The sequence below is a fragment of the Lontra canadensis genome, unplaced genomic scaffold, assembly GCF_010015895.1.
Source record: "Lontra canadensis isolate GAN:19392208 unplaced genomic scaffold, GSC_riverotter_1.0 scaffold11, whole genome shotgun sequence".
Lineage (NCBI taxonomy): Eukaryota > Metazoa > Chordata > Mammalia > Carnivora > Mustelidae > Lontra > Lontra canadensis.
The window spans coordinates 20312126-20333349 of NW_022631005.1; positions in this window are offsets into that span (position 1 = coordinate 20312126).

Below are 21224 nucleotides of genomic sequence, written 5' to 3' on the forward strand. Positions count from 1 at the left end.
GTTAAAAGATGGGGAAAGACTGGCTAACTTATATGAGATTTTAGAGATTTGTTTGACTCCATAGTAGACCAAATCTGACCTGATACACCCATGCTTTAGAATTAATATGATCTCACTATTACTATAGTGGTACCTATTAAGGTAATGACACAATCATTAAATTTAGCCAAGGTATTGGGTTAGAAAAGCACATGTTAGGATAAGATGGAGTCATTGCTCAAAATCTGATGCCAATATACATATTCCACCAAAAATACTCAGCTATTTTTCTTCATTTTCAATACTTAAGTTTGTGAGAGTCTTGAATGAAGGAAATGCAATATAAGACAGTTGCTGTGATGAGCACTGGGTGTTACACATAAGTAATGAATCATTGAACACTATATCAAAAACTAATAATGTACTTATACAATGGCCAAATGAACATAATAATAATAATAACAATAATAATAATAAGATAAGCAAGCAGGCAATCCAGGACACGGATTTGAGTGACAATGGAAATAGAAGAAAACAATAATCTACCACTAATCTGAAGTATAACCAAAGGAAAATACCAAGGAAGGATACTGTTCAACCCAAAGGGAAGAAAAAGCTTTTGCATAGTAAAGAAACATACACCCCTGCAATGCAGAGACGACTATTTCCTTTACACAGATGAAGACCTTCGGGATCAGAGGAGTCTAGAAATTGGCAAAGATCATACAACTATAAATATATCCGTTTGTCCTAAGTGTTTAAGCTAATTATACTCAGTGCAGATAAGGATCTGGTTGAATCAGAGCAACCAAGCTCCCTCCAAATAGTAGGTAAAACCTCTGGCAAAGCGATAATATAAAACTCAGAGGGAGAACAGATGTGCTGTGGGTGAACATGCTGTTTTTATAGGCACTAAAGTTTTTCTTAAAATAAATACAGTCATTTAAAGTCTTTGAGTCATGGCTGGAGAAGCACCACATGGAGGTGCTAGAACAATTAAGGGTCCTGTGGGAGAAGAAAAGAACCGGGAGAGATTCTCTGTGGAGCAAATCTTGAATACACAAATTAAATTGTCTGTGAATAGTAGATTGAAACTTCTCTGACACTGGTTCCTTGATAATGCCGAGTTTGCTAATATCCAAAGCCCAGTCTGTAAGCCTGGAATAAGGAAAAGAAGAGTCACATTTTTTTTTTTTAAGATTTTATTTATTCATTTGACAGACAGAGATCACAAGTAGGCAGAGAGACAGGCAGAGAGAGAAGGGGAAGCAGGCCCCCTGCTGAACTGAGAGCCCAATGGGGGGCTCGATCCCAGGACCCTGGGAACATGACCTGAGCTGAAGGCAGAGGCTTTAACCCACTGAGCCACCCAGGCTCCCCAGAGTCACATTTTAACTCCCACTCAATACCATAAATCTTTCTCAATTTAGTGTGAGTGGTTGATCTAACTCTGTATGGTTAGTTTCATCATTTCGTAGGCAGCCAAATGGGAAAGGTTTTAGCAGTGTAGTTTCAAAAATTATATTAAAATAAATAAAAAAATAAAAAATAAATTAAATATATTATAAGGGCCAGCCCTTGGATTTGAATCTTAACTCGTTTATCTGTGTCTCTTTGGGTAAGCTTCTTAATTTGTAAATGTTCCCTTAACTTTCAAACGGAAAGAGTAATTTCTTACTCATACAGTTCTTATGAAAATCAAAAAGGTGTCAGCTTCATAAACTTTCAGCCACAGAGTAGGAGCTCAATGTTAGTTGTCTTTCTTCTCTTATGCAAGAAGGCAGATTGTATGGTCAAGGTAAAAGGTCCCTGGAGTTAAACCCTGGATTAATTTTACAAATTTAATACTTAAGTCCTATACATTTCTACACTGGATGGGTTGTAGAGCCCCTAATAAGAGATGCTTTGGAGATTTCAGTCTTCTTAAGATACTTAACCATTTTATTGAAAATGTAAAACAGTATCTAAAAACAACATTGCTGGCATTACAGTCTCTAATGTCAAGAATGTTCTTTTTAGAGACTACTACAATATTTACCTCTTAAGTGGACATATAACCTTTTCAGGACAAAGTCAATGCAGTTTTTGTATCTTCACTTGGATGTCTAATATCTTATATCTGAAATGTCCCTACTACTCAAATAAAAACATTACAACCCTGTCTTTGTAAATGTGAACTTCTACCCTCTAGTTACTAAGAGCAAAGTTTACTTTTCTTTTTATCTCATATTCCAAAATCAAACCAAAAGCTTATTCTTTAATAATTGCCTTCAAAATATGTGGAATCTTACTACTTTTCACCAAATCTTCTGCCCCCACTGAAGTACAATTCATCACTGATGTTTGCAATTGTCTGCTGAGTGGTCTTGCTCCCACTTAGAGTCCCCCATGGTCTGTTCTCAAAAGACAAATCACAGAGACAGTTTAAAGCATATCAGATTACATCAGGTCACTGCACTGCACGAAAGACTTCTTAGCCTCCCACCTTGTTCTGTATAAAAACTGTAGTCATTGCAAAGGCCTGCGGGACCTCGACGGATTTGGCTCATCATTAACTCTAGACCTCATCTACCAAACTCCTTTCCTCACTCAGTCCAGCCATCTGGCCTTCCTGATGAAGCTCAAAAAGAACAATCTCTTCATCTATAAGTTCCAGAATGCACTTTCCCTGGTTTTCCTACAGTTCACCCTCTTACACTTCAACTCAAATATTGTTGTCTCAGTGAAGCCTTCCCATCTACACTTTATAAAAAAGCAGCAAAAACAACCTATCCCTACAGACCCTACTTTATTTTTCTCCGTAGCATTTATTACCATTTGTAATTCAAATTGCTCACTTCCTGATTCCCCTATATCACTCCCCATCTATTTTGTGTCTTACTGTATCTTCAGTGTAGAACAGTATTGAGTACATATGTTTTCAAACTTGTTGGTTAAAAGAAGGAAGGAAGGGAGGGAGGGAGGGAGGGAGGGAGAGAGGAAAGGAAAAAAAATTGTTGCTTTTCTGAGTCTTTGGATTTCAGAAGAGAAACATGCTTCAGAGGTCATGATCTCTTTCTAGCATAGTCTTTTTAAGATTTCTCAGGTCTTGCAGAAAGAATACATTCACTATTCTAATGAAGCCTCAAAACGTTTTTCCCCAAAACATTTAGAGCAACCTGAGCCTTGAAGGAATAATGTAATCTTAACAGTTTGCCAAGTTATTTACTGATTGTACAAAGCACAACCCCTCCCATGAAGGGGACACTGAAGGTTTTAAGCCTGGATTACCTCATTGGGCAATAAATAACATTCTGGGTACACTAGGCATCTTGTTTCTCTAGAAACATGAGGACCAGTAGTTATTTTCTATCCTGCAGAAATTTTACAGAGTCCTAAGGGACTTATTTATCTTGCCAACAGTAATCAATATTTGTAGCAAATTAGTGGATACACAAATATAGACGTGATAGTCAGCAAAACAATATTGGGAAGAAGGAGCATTGAAAAGTAGCTAGGAAGTATCTGTCTTCCATGGCCTAAGAACTAGCATTGTTGAGAGCTTACCATATTATAGACAATTTGCAAATATTAATTTTACAATGACCTTACGAGGTAAGTACTAGCTGTCCTACTTAACAAGTAAGGAAACAAGCTGGATAAAGCAGAGTGTTTGATCCATGAGTGTACATAAAGTGTACATTAGAGCTGGGAATCAGTCCAACATCAATCTGAGTTCACAGCCCGTGAATGCTCTTGAACATGTTCTCTTATTTGGGAAGTCTTGCCTGTAACATCCCTTTAAATCCAATGAAATAATTGGCCTGACTTTGTAGGAGTCACTCTGAAAATGTATTAGAAAATACATTGTTGTGTTGGTAAAATGAGGGAGTTACACTGGTATAAAACAAAATAATCCAGAATAAGATTTCCCTATGTGGTAAATAAGGTTCAAAAGAATTCAATCTGCTGTCAAAGTGATATTTTAACCATCACTTCCATCACTCCTGAAAAGTAAGATCATGTAAATAAGCTAGGAATTACCTCTCATCATTTTATAGAATGAGGTTCTGCAGAGTTCACGCTGAATCAGAGAAGGAACTCTACATAGCACTCATTAATTTCAAGGGTGATTGCAATCATTAGTTTCTGTCAATTCACAATTGCTTTAAGTGAGTCTAAGGTATATGAGTTTTTCAGATGGTGCTACATTTACATTTGTCTTAAAAATGTAGAGCTTTATCATTCTACCTGGGATTTACTTGGCTTTACCCACCCACTGCCTTTGACAGTTGCATGGATTAGTAAGACTTTTCTTTCAAAACAGTAGATTAGCTCCTGATCTTTTCAGTAGGATACTTGTTTCCCTGTGGAAACTTAAGAAACATTTTTTTAACCGACATGATTAAAAATTGTAATAGATAACAGATTGTGATTTGCTCAGATTCACATTGCGAACTGGCAGAACTCGTCTTCCAGTTCCAAGGCTCTAAACTTGCATTCGCTGTCCTTCATTCTGTTCTTTCTGTGACTCAGTTTTACTTTGTAACCATCAAAAGAAAAATCATGTTTGTTTCCTTTAATACACAAGACGGTAGCGAGGCTCCAGTAAAAGGAAACGGACCTCTAAATGTTTTTGTTTATTTGTGTTTTACAGATAAAAGATGCTTTCAGTCACAAGGAAACCACCAGCAGATTAAAGGAGGAAGCACCAAACTGATCAGGCGGCTTATAGGACTGCGTGAAATGGAGAGGAAAGTCTGTCTGCCGCCGTGCAACACGTTTCATCATCGCGAAAACTGTATGATTGCGCGGCAGTGTCTTCACAGAGCATGCCAGTGGGAGTCCACATTTGGCAAATGAAACTCCAAGTCAAAAGCCTTACTTTTTCTGAGAACAAACTCTCATTACATAATAATGCCCCCAGAGCAGGCCCCTTCCCCAAACTTACTAAATCCTGCCTTTTTTCAAATTACCATTTTTATGGCTTTCACATACATAGCAGAAGGAAGGCTTCAGGTGATGGAATTCAGTCTGATCCTTGTGGCTCTGAATGGTAATTGCACGTTGTCAGTGAATATCCATTACTAGCATATTGCTACTTCATTTCCCCAGTGAAGTGGGGAAGCTAAACCCAGGCAGAGTCACATATTGGAAGCTGTGGAAATAAATTTCTTAGCATAGCAGAAGTGTTGAGAGAAAATAACTTGACTAGTGCACATTCAAGCTTCTCACCTGAGCTAGTAATAATTTGAGGCCAAAGATGAGGAAGTTCTGTGGATAATGTATTGTGTCTTTCTAGTGTCAAGATTGGGTAAAGGCATGGAAGGAAGAGTAAAAGTGCAAGAGATAGAAACCCTCCACAAAGAAGTATCAAGGAAAACAAAATTCTGAAGGAACTTCAATGACGTATGATTTCTATGCAGTGTACTTCATTCATTTAAAGGGCACAGCTTAGGGCACCTGGGTGGCTCAGTTTGTTGAGCAACTGCTTTCGGCTCCAGTCATGGTCCCGGAGTCCCAGAATCGAGTCCCACATAGGGCTCCCAGCTCCAAGGGAGAATCTGCTTCTCCCTCTGACCTTCTCCTCTCTCATGCTCTCTCCCACTGTCTCTCTCTCAAATAAATAAATTTAAAAAATCATTAAAAAAAAATAAAGGGCAGAGTTTAGTGAGTTCTAAAAGATATGCTTACTCATGTAACTATCAAGACATATAATAGTTTATATTATCCCAAAACTTTCCTCACACCCTTTTGCAGTCCATATGTCCTTCTGCTGGCAGATACAGACACACACACAACACACACACACACACACACACACACACACACAATCTGTCAATCTGCTTCTTGTCACTATAGATTACTTTATAGTTTTTATGATTTTAAATAAGTGGAATAATACAATATTCATTTCCCTGCATCTGACCTCTTTTCCCCAGCATAATACATTTGAGATTTATTCATATTTGTGTGTCAGCTGTTTCTTTTTATTGTTGAGTAGAATTCAATCATGTAGATATTATGTATTTTTCCACTAAACTCTTTAAGATTCCATTTATTTATTTGAGAGAGAGAGAGAGAGAAAGAAAGAGAGAATGAACATGTGAGGAGCAGAAGGAGAAGGATGAGCAGGCTCCCTGCTGAGCTCCCTGCTGAGCTGGGACCCTGATGTAGGGCTCAATCCCAGGACCCTGAGATCGGGACCTGAGCTGAAGTCGGATGCTTAACCCACTGAGCCACCCAGGTGCCCCTTTCATTGAACTCTTAATAGATATTCACCTTTTGATGAATTATTTCCAGTTTTTAGCTACCCTGAGGGAAGCTTCGAAGCATATGAATATATGTTTTAATTCCTTGGGGGAAATGCCTACATATTGACAAGTTTTCAGTTATAAGAGACTGTCAGTTAATTTTCAAATATTCCTGACAATCTTAAATCTTGAATGAGAATTCCAGTTGTTCTATATCTATATCACTACTTGGTAAACTCAGTGTTTATCATTTTAGCCATTCTAGTGACTTTATGGTGGTGTCTCACTGTGTTTTAATTTTATTTTTAAAACATTTTATTGTTGTGTAACACACACATAGAAAATGTAAAAATGATAAGTACACATCTGGATGAATCTTCATAAAGTGAACACATAGTGTTACTACTGGTCAGGTCAAAAAATGGAGGGAAGAATATTAAGTCACATATAAGATAATTTGTTGAAGTGACAAGTGATGTAAAGTAAAAAAGAGTAAAACGTTGGAGATTATATGGGGTTTTATTTTAATTCAGATATGAAAAGTCATCCTAAGGAAATGATGATAGAACAAACGATACCTGCACAGAGGAATGGAACAATTCATTCTTAAATCTGAGGAAAGAGGGTCAGAGAGTTCCCAAGCAGGGGTAATGGCAAGTGCAAAGGCCCAGAGGCTTTTTTTTCCATAACAGCAAAATAAAGATCAAGTGCAAAGGCCCAGAGGCTTTTTTTCCATAACAGCAAAAATAAAGATCCCCTGTTTTCATCCATTTCAGGATGGGAGTAGATCATGCAGTTACTATTTCTTGCACTCATCCTTCTTTTATGTATGTCCATTGTTCTAGGTAGTAACATTTTTCTTCTGTCTGAAGGACTTCCTTTAAAAGTTTTTGTTGTGTGACTCTAGAAAAGAGTATGGAGTTTCCTCAAAAAGTTGAAAATAGAGCTACTCTATGGCCCAGAAAGTTGCAATACTAGGTATTTACCCCAAAGATGCAAATGTAGAGATCCAAAGGGACACCTGTACCCCTATGTTAATAGCAGTGATGTCTACAATAGCCAAACTATGGAAAGAGCTCAGATGTCCACTGATAGATGAACAGATAAAGAAAATGTGGTATATATATATACAAGGAACTATTACTCACCCATCAAAAAATGAAATCTTGTCATTTGCCTGAGGTGGATGGAACTAGAGGGCATTATGCCAAGCGAAATAAGTCAGTCAGAGAAGGAAAATTATATGATTTCCCTTATATGTGCAATTTAAGAAACAAAACAGAGGAGCATGGGGAAAGGGAGGGAAAAGTAAAATAAGATGAAATCAGAGATGTAACCACAGAGACTCTTAATCATAGGAAACAAACTGAAAGTTGCTGGAGGGGAAGGGGGTAGGGGAATCGGGTAACTGGGTGCCAGCTGTTAAGGAGGGCATGTGATATAATGAGCACTGGGTGTTATATAAGACTGATGAATCACTGAACTCTATCTCTGAAACTAATAATATACTATACATTTGTTTAAAAATTAAAAACAAACTAAAAACAAACAAAAAAACTTGTTTTTGTTATGTGAGTCTGCTGCTGATGAACGAATTCTTTCAACTTTTATGTCTGGAAATGTTCTCACTTTTATTTTTAAAATATATTTTTGTTGGAAAAAAATAAATCTATTTTTGTTGGGTTAGGAATTACAGGTTGATAATTTTCATTTGTTTTCATGCCTTTAAGATCTTCCTCATTGCTTTCTACTTGCATGGTTTGCCACAAGAAATCTGATGTCATACTTGATTTTCTGTAACTAATGAGCTTTTTGGCTCATTACTGGTCATTTTAAAAAGTATTTTTCTTTATCAATGATTTTGAACAATTTGGTGATGGTATGATTTACTGTCATTTTCTTTGTATTTCTTGTGTTTAGAGTTTGTTGAGATTACGGGTATGCAGACTTAAGAGATTTTTTCAAATTTCTTCAAATAGAAAACTATTTCTTCAAATAATTTTTGTCTCCCTCTCTCCTTTGGGGACATTCATTACATCACTTATATCACCATTTACTGATGCTCTGTTTATTATTATTGTTATTTATTTAATTTTTTACTGTATTTTATTTTAGATTTTAGATTATTTTAGATTTCTACTGCTGTGTCTTTAAGTTCAAGAATCTTTTCTTCTTTAATATTGAATCTGTTATTAATCCCCTCCAATGTATTTGTCATCTCACATTTTTTATTTTTTATTTGTAGAAGTTGGATTTGTTTTTCAGTATTTTCTGTTATTTAATTTTACGAGTGTCTGGAATAAATTATAATAACTCTCTTAATGTTCTTGTCTATTAAGTCTATCATTTGTGGCAGTTATAGGTTGATTTTAATTATTTGATTTTTCTCATTATGAGTTATATTTTCCTCCTTCTATGCATTCTGATAACCTTTGAATGAATGCCAGATACTGTATATTTCAACTTGTGAGGCACTGGGTATTTGTACATTCCTATAAATATTTTGAGTTTTGTTCTAATATGGAGTTAACGTACTTGGAAACAGTTTAATCCTGTTAGATTTTGCTTTTAAGGTTTGTTAGGTAGGACTGGAACATTGCTTCGACTAGAATCAATTATTCTTTACCCCAGAGGGAAGTCTCCTCCGTTTCCTTCCCTTAGTGCCCCATAAGTCAGGATTATTTCCAGTCTGGATGGTGGAAACAAGTACTATTCTCAGCTCCTTTATTGAGCACTGAGCACTGTTACTTCTCTTACTAGTATTTTTCCCAAAATTTGATTAAGTTTCCTCAAACACACGTGCTAATCTGTACTCAGCTGAATGCTGGGTTAGCTGAATGCTAACCTTGAATGAGACATTGTGGGAAATATTTTTGCTTAACCCTCTTTTTTTAAATACCCCTCTCAACTCATATCATGTAACACACTGACATCGTATATTATATTAAATAAAATTTAAAAATAGTTATATGGAGTAAAATTTATTTTCTAATATACTTTAAAATAACTCATTAAACATTTACTAATCTTTAATATACAAGTTTTCTTTCAGTAATTTGGAGTCATTTTTTTTTTCAAACTCTAAATAGTTTTAAGCCTTTGGAGGCATTTAGGTCCTACCTATATGATTAGTGGATAAAATAGACTTATCGTGTGATATATGAGTTTAAGTCTCTATTCTTAAGCAAAAAAACATACCAGTAGAATACAAGGCTTAATACAATACAGTAGCTAAGTAACTGGTAGAGAATATAAATCAGGTATAAGTTGAGGATTTCAGACTAATGGGGTCATTTTATACTAAAGTGGCTTCAAAAGAAAAGAAAAACATTGAGTGGAGTTTTTGTAGAAAATTATGAATGGTAAATTAAAAAGATAGTTAGAAGGAGGAAGTTTTTGTATGGGTTGTTGTAAGTATGATTGGGGTTGTGGTGATGGGGTAGATTGGATATAGTAATAGGAAAACACTGGCCTTATCTGAATAAATAAAATGAGTGAATGCTTATCCTATTTTAATATATTACATAACATAAAAATACTGTTATAAATAAATAATGCCCTTGGTAGTGTGGTCTAAATGATTTAACAGCCTAAGAGGACAAGATAGTACAGGATAGCTAGAGATAAAGACGCATAGAAATTTGGATTCTTTGGGAGTCATTTGGTTCAACTTCACATTCAGTGCAAAATTTCCCCACACCAACACCCCAGGAAATGGGTCAACCTTATTTTTTGTCCAATGGTAGGGAGTTTACTACCTCAGATAGACTGTTCATGTCTCTGCATGTCCCATTCCTTACAAAATTCTTTAGCACAGAGACCCATCCTTGTAGCCTCTCTCTGTTGGTTCTATATCTGACCACTTACTATGGGATGTTTCTTCTCTCTCATAGTCCCTCTGTTTTTGTTTGTTTTTTAACAGCTATCATAACTCTAAATGTCTTCTACTTGTCAGATAACTAGTCATATAGCTAGCTTCAAACGCTGATGTTAACAGTCTGGATTTTTATGTCTCTCTTAACATGTAACACAGACCTTACAGATAAGTCTAGGTAGAGCCAGATCACTGCAGAGCACAGTGGAATAATCGCCTCCATTAATCTAGTCACTAAATGCCTATTAATGTAGCAGAAGCCAGCAGTAATTTTTATGATGATCACATTCTGCAGTTGATCTTTATTTTGAGATAGCATAATACAGTGGTAAGGCCATAAACGTTGGAATTATGCAAACCTATTTCATTGTTCTGCTATGCACAAGCTACGGGGCAAGTATTTTAACTGAATTTCATTTCCTTCCCAGCAAAATGGGGATAATACCCCATACCTTATAGAGCTGTTGTAAAAATAAATTTAGATAAGGTATTTGTTATGACAATCCTATGCTGAATAAATTTTAGTGAGTTTCTGTTCTGCATTAATGTGCTACAAACAGCTGCAGTGAGAACTCAAGCAGATATTGATGAATAGGTTGAACAAAACAAGGCCAAGCACAGAGCATTGGAACATGGCACTCGATGGTTTCCACCTGCCTGACACTGATCTATAAATCATCACCCTGGGTATAGACAAAGAAGCAGGCTCACGTCCGTCCAACGCACTATCAGCTGGCCCTCATTGCTCTGGCTTGTCCTCAAAGACAGCTGAGAAAGTTGTCAAATGGTTTTCTAAAATCCAGATGCATCATGCCTAGGGCATTTTTCTCATCTAGCAGTCTGGTAGCTGTATCAAAAAAGAAAATAAATTTAGTTCGTCATGTTTCATTTACTGAGATCATGCTGAGCCCAAATGTTAAGTTCTTCCTTTTGCAAGTGTTCACAGACCATCTGTTTTGTAATCTGGACTAGACGTTTTGGGGAGTTTACATTAGGTGCCATAATTTTGGCCATCCTTAGTGTTTACCTTTTTAGAAACCAAAGAATCCATCCATCTGTAGTTTCCTGGTTTTCTTCTCTTATTTTCTTTCTAGGGACTTCAGACATTATTCTTTATATAACTTCTGCAGTTAGTAGGAACTTTCAGATTAAAGGTTATTCTCCTTGCAAAGGAAAATGAGAGCCAAATAGATCTCAGTCCCTCTGGTTGCTATCTGTGGACTATTAACCTCAAGCTCTGGATTTATTCCTTTCTTGTTCATTTTATTCTAAACACAGCCTCCTAAACCTTTCTATTGTTCTTAGTGTTTTGTCTTAGTCCACTCTGGGATTTGGAACCCTCTTTGCCTAGTTTTATGGCTCTACAACACGATTTTGTATTTTTTCCCCTAGCTGTTTGATATCCCTTCCTTTTGAAGTCAACTCTCACTGGAATTCTTTTTTTTTTTTTTTTTTTTTTTAATTTTGTGACCAAAATGATTCCCTGAAGCTCTACCTTTTCATACTGTGATCAGTAGTGATTACAGCACCTGCTTTTTATTTTTTCTCCCCTAGAGTGCAATACATTTCCCCTGAGTCTTAGTCCCTTATAAAGCCTCTATGCAGAGGATTACGCCTTCCTTTTCTCCTAGAATCTTGACATTTGTTTTTCTAAATTCACAGACACCGCCCCTGAATAGGAGTAGTATTCTCTGTCTTGGATGTTAAGAATTCTCAAATAGCACTGTTTTTCTAAAACCAAGGTTACCTTGACTTCAACTCTTTCTGTGAGTGCATTTGTTCAAGGGATCCATGTCCATTTTACACCTGAAAATAATATAACACTGTGTGTTAATTATACTTCAACAGGAAAAACAGTCCAGTATCCATGTATAAATGCATTACTTGAGTAACATACTGTAAGATAAGGGTAATAATTAATAATAATTACTATTTTATTATTCATGGAATGTTCCCTTTGTGCCATAGATATTTTAAGCATCTAACATATATTTCTACATACCTCCCCAAAAAATACCACACATCTCTGAAGTGTACTTTAGTTACATTTCAGTCAATTGAGGCTCAGTAAGTTTAAATAATATACCTCAAGTCATAATCAAATAAATGGTGCTGCTAGGACTCAAGGTGACATACCCTGACTTCAGAGTCCACACACTTAAATAACTGTTCAAGAGTTGATCATTTTTTTAGACCTCTGACTTTTCACAGAATGAAATCATAGATACTTAGAGCTCTCACATAACTCCTTATTTTGCCTCTTCTCCAGTTTGTAATTTTGGAAAATTTTGCCCATATTCTTTTCCCACCTTACTCTGTGTGTATGTGTGTGACACCATTTTCTAAGTCTTGTCATATTCAAAAAATGTACATTAGATTTTCATCCATGTATCACTTTGGTACTAGTTGTCTGATATAACTTGTCTTATGTAGATAATCATATAACTTGTTTCCAAATTTGGTTCTAGATAGCTCCTGTCTGATATGCATCCCACTGAGTTTTATGTATTTTATTTTCTGCTTAATGTAGCAGAAGAAAATATCTTTAACTATTGCTTTAGAAAATTAAAAAAAAATTGATCTCATATTTTCCCCCATCTCCTCCTAGATAGTTATACATGGACGACATCTTTATTAAACTTTTAAATCATCCTGGTCAATTAAATTTATATTATTATACAGTGACCACATTATCTCTAGTATTGCTTCTGTTTTGATGTCTTTTTTGTCTGATATTAATATAGCTAATACAACTTTATTTTGGTACATATTTTTCTATTTATATTCTCAATATTTTATGTATGTTTCTTGAATATAATATACAGAAGAATTTTGCAAAGTTTACCCTCAGTTCACCACACTTTTGCAGAATTCTCCTGTATACTGTGTTTAAGAGATATACGTAAAAGACTAAAAATATAAATAGGAAAATATGTACCAAAACAAAGTTGGTTTAGTTATACTAGTAACAGACATTAAAACATTTTAAGGAAATTTTAGATTTATAAAAGAGTTACAAAATATTATGGATATGTCCTATATGCTCTTTAAGAATGCCCTAATGGAAATCTCTATAAACATAGTATAATTAGATAATTATCAAAAGTATGACATTAACATTAAAACAGTAATAATTAAAATAGTCTGACAACTTCTCAATCTCTCCTTATGTTTCATGACTTTATCCTTTGGAGAGTAGTAGTCAGGCATTTTGTAAAATGTGCTTCAATATGGATTTCTCTCTTTCTGTCTCACGACTAAATTCAAGTTTTGTATTTCTGGGACAAAGACCAGGAAGGTGAAAACCATACTTTCTCAGAGTGTCATGCCTGGAGGTACAGGATTTCATTATGTCTTATCACTGATGATGTTCACCTTGATCACTTAGAGTGACATCTGCCTGTTTTTTCCACTGTAAATGTACTTATTTCATGGTTCCATTGCTACTAAAATTCCTTTGTGCTGCCCCTTTGGGGTCAAATCCTACTCTCACCTCTAGTCAAATTCTTAGCAATCACAGATCTTTTTCTTTCCCTATACTTATACCTTTTCCAGAATGTCACACATATATAATTCTACAACTTTGTAGTTGTAGAAATTATTGGTCATTCTCTCTCTTTCCCTCTCTCTTTCCTTCTTGATTTCTTTCTTTATTTTTATGATTTTATTTATTTATTTAACAGAGAACTAGAGAGTACAAGTAGGCAGAGTGGCAGGCAGAGGGAGAGGAAGAAGCAGGCTCTCCAATGAGCAGGGAGCCCAATGTGGGACTCAATTCCAGGACGCTGGGATCGTGACCCAAGCCGAAGGCAGCTGTTTAACCAACTGAGCCACCCAGGAGCCTTCTCTCTGTCTTCCTTTCTTTCTTTTTTCTTTTTCTTTCTTTCTTTGCCATTGTTCACACTTGTTAATGTGTTCATGTTTCTTTAGTGTTTGAGCTTCTGCTTATTTATCTGTCAAAAGATTTTGGACTGATTTTAGGAATAATATTTTGTGTTTGGAAATCTGGCTTTAGCAATGATATGACTTTAAACCATAAATTGCAGAACATTTTGACAATATCATTATAATAAAAAGTTTGTCCATAAAAAAAAAAGTTTGTTCATTTATTCAGCTATTTAATGAATGTATAGTGAATATTAAACTTCTCCTTTTTAGCAGATAATATTCTTGGCAAAGAGAATTCAGAAGTGACAAAGACAGACAAGCCCACTGGACTGATAGAGCTTCCATTTTAACTACACAGAAAGATTAAAGAAAAAAGCAAATTGAGGGACACCTGGGTGGCTCAGTTGGTTAAGTGCCTGCCTTCAGCTCAGGTTGTGATCTCAGGGTCGTGGGATTGAGCCCTGCTTCAGGCTTCCTGTTCAGTGGGGAATCTACTTCTCCCTCTCTCTCTCTCCCTCCCCATCCATCTTGTGCATGCTCTCTCTCTCTCTTTCTCTCTCAAATAAATAAATAAGATCTTTTAAAAAAAGAAAAAAGCAAATAGATACATAAGGCTTTAAAAAAAAGGTTTAGCATAATTAACAAAATAAAATTATGTAATAATTAATTTGGGGGATTACTGTTTGAATTAGTCACAGCAGGACTCTTGGATAAGATAATATTTGGCTATAGATGGAGATATATATATATATATATATATATATATATATATATATATATATATATTAACAAGTTACAGACCCTGACTGATCAGTAAATGGCTTGAAATAAGGGAATGCTTTCTCCATTTCCACTCTAAGTCATTTAAAACTATTCAAGATAATCATTCATCTTAATTCTGGAACATATTATAAACTAGTGTGATCTATAGGATGCCCTTTTATCTTCACATAATTTTAATATGATTTCCATAGAGTAAGGTAAATTAGACTCAAATTTGTGCAGTTAAAAATCACAGAAGATGTTCCAATCAATCAAAGCACTTGATCGCTCATACTGCAAGAGGAGAAAGAGATGTAACTTCATGGTCCATTGCTAATGGGTTGTTCCACTGTTGTGGTTAATAGCATGAGTTTCTTCTACATCTAATTTAAGGTTTTTGAATTAAATAGATTAAAAGATTAGTGGGAGCTCAATGATGTATTAGTGTGTGTGCAACCAATTATGTCTCTTTTTAACTTCATTTTATCACAATCTGAGTTTGTATTAAAAAAACGTTTTGACTTGGCTTAGGAAGGTCAATCTTCAATCACATTGCCCACAGCACAACAAAATTATTTCATGAGATAAGTGTCCTCTGGCACCTTTGATTTTCTGCGTTGGCTGTCAAGGGCAGTAAAGATTACTTAAGACAAATAAAAATACACATGGACAAACATTATTTGTGGGGATTGGAGTTTTAAATTCTAGTCCCATATATATTCCTAATGAAGTAAGTTTCTCTAGTCGCATTATTGGATATTTCCTATTTAATTTCAACATTACTTATTAAAACTACCAGGACTCATTACCCCAGGAGCCTACTATAATTTAAAAGATTCTAGGGTTCTAAAGCCTTTTGGTAATCAAACACTGGGGGAATTTGTCTCCCACATGGAAGACCATAGGTCTTGGGTGATAGGTAATATCCTTGTCCATTCCTGACTTTACACAAATTTTTATAAATTTCCAATTTATATTAAAGTCTCATTTTTTTTCCATCTTACCACAATAATTAGAACAACATAAAGGTGGGTGGGTGGTATAAGATATTAGTAGGCGACTTGCTTCTAGAAATTTTCCTGGGAAATTTGGTATTCCATAGAGGCATAGTCAGATTCCTTGGCACCCTAGCCCATAAACATCCATTTTTAATCTTTCTCAGTTCATAGCCAATTAGCTCTAAGTGCAAGTAACATAGAAAGGCCATTATGCAGATCTATCCATTAAGAGTCATCTTTCTTTAAAGGCCAGTGTGCATATGTATTGGGGGGGTGGAATGGTTCAAAATGTCTGTTCAAATCGCTTGATCTTACAGTTATGTTTATAATTAATGTCAGAACTCTCATTTTTATTCATATTATAACTTGAGATCTCAGGATCTGAGATTCTGTGCTAGTTATGGTTCTATCTTTACCATGATCTTTACAGAGCAATTATTATATGCAACCCCCCCATGTTTATGGAACTTGTACTTGCAGTACTCAAATCACAAACAGTAATGCTAGGGTATAATGTTTATTATCCAAATACTTAGGAAAGATATCCAGAAGTTTAACAGTTCTGAGGCAATTACTTATTTTGCAAACTTCTTTGCGTCTCGAAGTTTTAGGCAATTTTAGCTGAAATAATTTAGTTTAAAATAATCTCAATGTGTCTTCCAACTCAGGAATTTAGGAAATCCCAATAAAAAAGGATTATTTGTGAAGATAAAACATTTTTAAGAAACATGACATATAAACTTACTTAACTGATAACTTGTCTCATATTCATATTAATTGATGGCATAAACCTGAAAAACAGGTTTGATTGGTTTAGTTAACAGGTCTGCCTTTCAAAATACTAGCTATTCTTCAGCCATGAGTTCACAGAATTAGGTACTTGGTTAACCTAGATCATGAACTACTATTTTCCTATGACTTTTATTTTTCTCTTTTGAGTTTATTGTTATTCTCTGAGATTCTCAACTTCTTTTGAAAGCTCTCCCTTCTCTACCATCTGCAAAACTAAATATTTTACCAGTGTTTTCTCTCACTTGGTATTCTTCTTGAGAAAGTCATCCACTCAAGTGTTTTAACTATCATATATGTGTTAATGACAGACCATATATGTTAATCGCTCTCAAACCTATATCTCCAAACTAGACCTCTTTTTTGTGATCCAAGTCCTTAATACTTTCTGCATATCCTTAAAGGAATATCCCACAAACCTCTCAAAAGGGACTATACACACAACTGTATTCATCATCTTTCCCCAAACCTGTTCTCTGTTTCTTATCGTGGTGAATTCCTTCCAACAGCCATCCTCAACTATTATGCTTCACATCCACTCATTGCCCGAGACGTAAAAATAGATTTCCTTAGGCGTTTCTATATTTCAACTGTTATTCTGTTTTGAGACCCTCATTTACTCTTATTTGGACCATTGCGATAATCACCTAATTGATCTTTATACTCTTTTTTTTTTTAAGATTTTAATTGTCATCAAATAAATCTGTAAATTCATCACTATTCAACATCACGTCTAAATTTTGGGAGAAACTTGACAAATATCTTCCAAAGTTTTTTTTTTTTTTTTAATTTTTATAAACATATATTTTTTTCCCCAGGGGTACAGGTCTGTGAATCTCCAGGTTTACACACTTCACAGCACTCACCATAGCACATACCCTCCCCAATGTCCATAATAACCCCACCCCGCCCTCCCAAACCCCCTCCCCCCAGCGACCCTCAGTTTGTTTTGTGAGATTAAGAGTCACTTATGGTTTATCTCCCTCCCAATCCCATCTTGCTTCATTTACTCTTCTCCTACCCCCTTAACCCCCCATGTTGCATCTCCTCTCCCTCATATCAGGGAGATCATATGATAGTTGTCTTTCTCCGATTGACTTATTTCGCTAAGCATGATACCCTCTAGTTCCATCCACGTCGTCGCAAATGGCAAGATTTCATTTCTTTTGATGGCTGCATAGTATTTCATTGTGTATACATACCACCTGTTCTTTATCCATTCGTCCGTTGATGGACATCTAGGTTCTTTCCATAGTTTGGCTATTGTAGACATTGCTGCTATAAACATTCGGGTGCATGTGCCCCTTCGGATCACTACGTTTGTATCTTTAGGGTAAATACCCAGCAGTGCAATTGCTGGGTCATAGGGTAGTTCTATTTTCAACATTTTGAGGAACCTCCATGCTGTTTTCCAGAGTGGTTGCACCAGCTTGCATTCCCACCAACAGTGTAGGAGGGTTCCCCTTTCTCCGCATCCTCGCCAGCATCTGTCATTTCCTGACTTGTTAATTTTAGCCATTCTGACTGGTGTGAGGTGGTATCTCATTGTGGTTTTGATTTGTATTTCCCTGATGCCGAGTGATATGGAGCATTTTTTCATGTGTCTGTTGGCCATCTGGATGTCTTCTTTGCAGAAATGTCTGTTCATGTCTTCTGCCCACTTCTTGATTGGATTCTTTGTTCTTTGGGTGTTGAGTTTGCTAAGTTCTTTATAGATTCTGGACACTAGCCCTTTATATGATATGTCGTTTGCAAATATCTTCTCCCATTCTGTCAGTTGTCTTTTGGTTTTGTGAACTGTTTCCTTTGCTGTGCAAAAGCTTTTGATCTTGATAAAATCCCAATAGTTCATTTTTGCCCTTGCTTCCCTTGCCTTTGGTGATGTTCCTAGGAAGATGTTGCTGCGGCTGAGGTCGAAGAGGTTGCTGCCTGTGTTCTCCTCAAGGATTTTGATGGATTCCTTTCTCACATTGAGGTCCTTCATCCATTTTGAGTCTATTTTCGTGTGTGGCGTAAGGAAATGATCCAATTTCATTTTTCTGCATGTGGCTATCCAATTTTCCCAACACCATTTATTGAAGAGGCTGTCTTTTTTCCATTGGACATTCTTTGCTGCTTTGTCGAAGATTAGTTCGCCATAGAGTTGAGGGTCTATTTCTGGGCTCTCTATTCTGTTCCATTGATCCATGTGTCTGTTTTTGTGCCAGTACCATGCTGTCTTGATGATGACAGCTATGTAGTAGAGCTTGAAGTCCGGAATTGTGATGCCACTGACTTTGGCTTTCTTTTTTAATATTCCTTTGGCTACTCGAGGTCTTTTCTGGTTCCATATAAATTTTAGGATTATTTGTTCCATTTCTTTGAAAAAAATGGATGGTACTTTGATAGGAATTGCATTAAATGTGTAGATTGCTTTAGGTAGCATAGACATTTTCACAATATTTATTCTTCCAATCCAGGAGCATGGAACATTTTTCCATTTCTTTGTGTCTTCCTCAATTTCTTTCATGAGTACTTTATAGTTTTCTGTGTATAGATTCTTAGTCTCTTTGGTTAGGTTTATTCCTAGGTATCTTATAGTTTTGGGTGCAATTGTAAATGGGATAGACTCCTTAATTTCTCTTTCTTCTGTCTTCTGGTTGGTGCAGAGAAATGCAACTGATTTCTGTGCATTGATTTTATATCCTGACACTTTACTGAATTCCTGTACCAGTTCTAGCAGTTTTGGAGTGGAGTCTTTTGGGTTTTCCACATACAGTATCATCCGATTTGGATGCCTTTAATTTCTTTTTTGTTGTCTGATTGCTGAGGCTAGGACTTCTAGTACTATGTTGAATAGCAGTGGTGATAACGGACATCCCTGCCATGTTCCTGACCTTAGCGGAAATGCTTTCAGTTTTTCTCCATTGAGAATGATATTTGCTGTGGGTATTTCATAGATGGCTTTGATAATATTGAGGTATGTGCCCTCTATCCCTACACTTTGAAGAGTTTTGATCAGGAAAGGATGCTGTACTTTGTCAAATGCTTTTTCAGCATCTATGGAGATTATCATATGGTTCTTGTTCTTTCTTTTATTGATGTGTTGTATCACATTGATTGATTTGCGGATGTTGAACCAACCTTGCAGCCCTGGAATAAATCCCAATTGGTCATGGTGAATAATCCTTTTAATGTACTGTTGAATCCTATTGGCTAGTATTTTGGTGAGAATTTTTGCACCTGTGTTCATCAAGGATATTGGTCTGTAGTTCTCTTTTTTGATGGGATCCTTGTCTGGTTTTGGGATCAAGGTGATGCTGGCCTCATAAAATGAGTTTGGAAGTTTTCATTCCATTTCTATTTTTTGGAACAGTTTCAGGAGAATAGGAATTAGTTCTTCCTTAAATGTTTGGTAGAATTCCCCTGGGAAGCCGTCTGGCCCTGGGCTTTTGTTTGTTTGGAGATTTTTGATGACTGTTTCAATCTCCTTACTGGTTATGGGTCTGTTCAGGCTTTCTATTTCTTCCTGGTTCAGTTGTGGTAGTTTATATGTCTCTAGGAATGCATCCATTTCTTCCAGATTGTCAAATTTGCTGGCATAGAGTTGCTCATAATATGTTCTTATAATTGTCTGTATTTCTTTGGTGTTAGTTGTGATCTCTCCTCTTTCATTCATGATTTTATTTATATGGGGTCCTTTCTCTTTTCTTTTTGATAAGTCTGGCCAGGGGTTTATCAATCTTATTAATTCTTTCAAAGAACCAGCTCCTAGTTTCCTTGATTTGTTCTATTGTTTTTTTTGGTTTCTATTTCATTGATTTCTGCTCTGATCTTTATGACTTCTCTTCTCCTGCTGGGTTTAGGGTTTCTTTCTTGTTCTTTCTCCAGCTGTTTAGGTGTAGGGTTAGGTTGTACATCTGAGAACTTTCTTGTTTCTTGAGAAAGGCTTGTACTGCTATATATTTTCCTCTCAGGACTGCCTTTGTTGTGTCCCACAGATTTTGAACCGTTGTGTTTTCATTATCATTTGTTTCCATGAATTTTTTGAATTCTTCTTTAACTTCCTGGTTGACCCATTCATTCTTTAGAAGGATGCTGTTTAGTCTCCATGTATTTGGGTTCTTTCCAAACTTCCTCTTGTGATTGAGTTCTAGCTTCAGAGTATTGTGGTCCGAAAATATGCAGGGAATGATCCCAATCTTTTGATACCGGTTGAGACCTGATTTAGGACTGAGGATGTGATCTATTCTGGAGAATGTTCCATGTGCACTAGAGAAGAATGTGTATTCTGTTGCTTTGGGATGAAATGTTCTGAATATATCTGTGATATCCATCTGGTCCAGTGTGTCATTTAAGGCCTTTATTTCCTTGTTGATCTTTTGCTTGGATGATCTGTCCATTTCAGTGAGGGGAGTGTTAAAGTCCCCTACTATTATTGTATTATTGTGGATGTGTTTCTTTGATTTTGTTATTAATTGGTTTATATAGTTGGCTGCTCCCACGTTAGGGGCATAGATATTTACAATTGTTAGATCTTCTTGGACAGATCCTTTGAGTATGATATAGTGTCCTTCCTCATATCTTATTATAGTCTTTGGCTTAAAATCTAATTGATCTGATATAAGGATTGCCACTCCTGCTTTCTTCTGATGTCCATTAGCATGGTAAATTCTTTTCCACCCCCTCACTTTAAATCTAAAGGTGTTTTTGGGTTTCAAA